Source organism: Phalaenopsis equestris, unplaced genomic scaffold (assembly GCF_001263595.1).
Source record: "Phalaenopsis equestris unplaced genomic scaffold, ASM126359v1 Scaffold000139, whole genome shotgun sequence".
NCBI classification, from domain to species: Eukaryota; Viridiplantae; Streptophyta; class Magnoliopsida; order Asparagales; family Orchidaceae; genus Phalaenopsis; species Phalaenopsis equestris.
The window spans coordinates 166,563-170,013 of record NW_018164581.1 but is presented as its reverse complement, the minus strand read 5'-3'; positions in this window follow the sequence as shown (position 1 = coordinate 170,013).

Below are 3,451 nucleotides of genomic sequence, written 5' to 3'. Positions count from 1 at the left end.
CCTGCTCCCAGAGGAAGGACTGCTTCAGACCCAACCGTCAAAGCTTAAGAGGTAGAGCCGGTGGGGGTACGATATGTCGTACGATACGCTCACAACGCCTCGTATAGTCTCTCATGTCATTCCTTCTTGTTAGCATGAAGGGTTTTTTTCATGAGATTCACATGGGTCTTGTTGAATGCTTCAGCTAGACCGTTAGCTCTCTGGTAGTATATGGTGGAATATCTCCAATCGATTTGATGCCGACGTGCGAATCGATTGATCTTAGTATTCTTGAAGGCCAAGCCGTTATCGAAAATGATCCGTCGTGGCACGCCAAAACAATACACGATATTATTCTTTAGAAAATGTAGCACATTTTCAACCCTAACCTCCCTCAAAGGAACGGCTTCCGCCCACTTAGAAAAGTAGTCGGTGGCTGCTAATATAAAGCGATGTCTTTTAGAGGACGGAGGGTCGATAGACCCTACAATATCAGTTCCCCAAGCCTCAAATGGCCAGGATGCTACTGTCGGGTGCAGTACATTCGGGGACTGGTGAATATTGGGCTAAAAACTTGGCAACGATGACACCGCTTGGCATAATCTATGCAGTCAAGGGTCATTGAAGGCCAGTAATACCCAAGCCTTTTAATCTTGACTTTCATTTTGAGGCCCGAACTGATGGGACCCGCACAAACCATCATGGACTTCAACCAAGATTTTCTGAATTTCATCTTTCCCAACGCACCGCAGCCACATTTGGTCAAATGAGTGTCGGAACTGATGGGACCCGCACAAACCATCATGGACTTCAACCAAGATTTTCTGAATTTCATCTTTCCCAACGCACCGTAGCCACATTTGGTCAAATGAGCGTCGGTAAAGGATATCATTTAGGAGGGTAAATGACAATGCTCTCCTTTGTATCTGGGTAGCGAGAGAGCGGTCATCCGGACGTATACCCTTTGTTAGATACGATGTGATGGCTTGGCGTCAATGTCGGACGACGCATCAGAAGCGGATAGGACTACACCTTCACTTCCTAGAGGGGTCACATCTGGAGGTTCAAGAGAAATTGGTGACAAGACCCTTATGTCTTGGATCACAACTGTCACAGGATCACAACTGTCACAGGATCACCAGTAGGACTTGACAGTTCCTTAGCAAGCTTAGCTAGAGCATCTGCCTTGCTGTTCAGGGAACGAGAAATCCTTACTAGGGTGACATCGGGGATGTGTTCTAATAATGTCATAACTCTTTTATGATAGATTAAGAGGTCCGGCTTGAGGACTTTGTAGGTTCCTAATACTTGACATATGATGAGTTGTGAATCCCTGTAAATTTTGATCATCCTTATGTTCATTTGGACGACTAAAAGGTTAAGGCCTCGTATTCCGCCCGTTATTCGTGCGTGGTTCCGTTAAGCTATAAGAATAGCGAAGGATGCCCCGCTCAGGAGAAACAAAAATGAGGCTGATGCCGACCTTCACCCTTGGGAGGGACCCTGATGGGTCTTCTTTTAAGGAAGAAGCTCCATCAAAATAGAGTTCCCACTCAAGGGAATCAATGGATAGCAGATGCTCATCCGAAAAGTTATCATTTAGTGGTGAGTTCGCTGGGATGGGATGTGCCGCTAGAAAGTCAGCCAGAGCCTGCCCTTTGACGGCTCGCTGAGAGATATACGATATATCAAATTACGACAAGAGCATAGCCCATCTCGCCAATCCCTAATGAAGCCAGCTTCAATGAGCTTTTTGGTTTCCTCAATAACCTTTAGCTCAATCTCGGGTCGCATCATCCGAGGTGTTTGTTTCACGGGGGTGGCACTCTGATCAATAGAGAGATTGTGGACTACAACCTCTGGGGCTAAACCGGGCATCTCGGAATAGCTCCAAGCAAGGCGGTCTCGAAACTCCTTGAGAATCTCCATGATTTTGGCGGCCATGGTGGTGGACAGGAGCTTACTAATATAAGGGGGACTAGGGTCGTCAGTCGTGCCCAGGAGCAGCCAAAACTGGTGGATTAGGCAGGTAGCGCTTGGTATCATCGAAAGCGTCCCGACATGCTCTATTCCAGCGGAAACGGGCATCTTTCTTTACCAAAGCAGAGAAAGGATGGCAACGTTCAAAGAGGCTTGAAATAAACTTCCTTATAAATGCGAGTTTTCCTTGTAGGGAGCGTAATTGCGTTAAGCTTCTAGGAGGTTCCATCTCTATGATGGATTTGATTGTACTAGGGTCAATTTCTATAACCCTGTGTCGAACTATGAAGCCCAAAAACTTTCCGGAAGAGACACCGAAAGCGCATTTCAACGGGTTTATCTTTAGATCGAATTTCCTAAGGCGTTCAAAGACGGTCCTCAAATCCGTAACGTGATCCTCTTCGGATCGACTCTTAACCACTACGTCGTCGATATAGCATTCTACCTCGTGATGTAGCAAGTCTTTGAAGATATGAGTCATGGCACCTTGATAGGTCGCCCCGGCATTTTTGAGACCGAAGGGCATGACTTTATAACAAAAGATGCCAATGGGCGTACGGAACACCGTATGCTGTTTTTTTTGCGGAGCCATTCAGGTCTGGTTATATCCAGACAAGCCATCCATGAAGGAGAACATATCATGTGTCGCATCATGTGTCGAAGCAACGGCTACCATCAACTCTGGGATTGGTAGGGGGAAGTCATCCTTCGGGCAAGCCTTATTCAAGTCCCGAAAGTCAATGCAGACTATTATCTGCCCATTCTTCTTTCAAACAGGTACGATATTTGCGAGCCAAGAGGGGTAGGAAACTTCCCTAATGAAGCCAGCTTCAATGAGCTTTTTGGTATCCTCAATAACCTTTAGCTCAATCTCGGGTCGCATCATCCGAGGTGTTTGTTTCACAGGTGTGGCACTCTGATCAATAGAGAGATTGTGGACTACAACCTCTAGGGCTAAACCGGGCATCTCGGAATAGCTCCAAGCAAGGCGGTCTCGAAACTCCTTGAGAATCTCCATGATTTTGGCGGCCATGGTGGTGGACAGGAGCTTACTAATATAAGTGGGACGAGGGTCGTCAGTCGTGCCTAAGTTGACTTCGACCAGCTCGTCCACGGTCGAAGAAACGCCATCCTCCAGCTCAGGAGGGGCCTCTTTGACCTCAACTTCCTCATCATTAGAGGTTACACCTTTGCTATCATAAGACGAGTAGATCATCTTGCATGAGGCTTGGGCTTTTGGCATCGCCTCGCCTCTTGACATATCCCAATCCAGATCTATCTTCTAGGAGTCTATCCTGCCACATAGCCCTACATAATTTGGCTTGACGAACAAACCATCTTTTAGGCAGTAACCCATCATCCAACAAATTACAAATGAGAGGCGAACAATAATACGAAAGAGGTATATCCTCTAATTTTTCATTATCGTCACATAGAGGCGTTTCATTAGAATTGGTTACATGTGAATCAACTTTGTAAAACAAAATGCCCT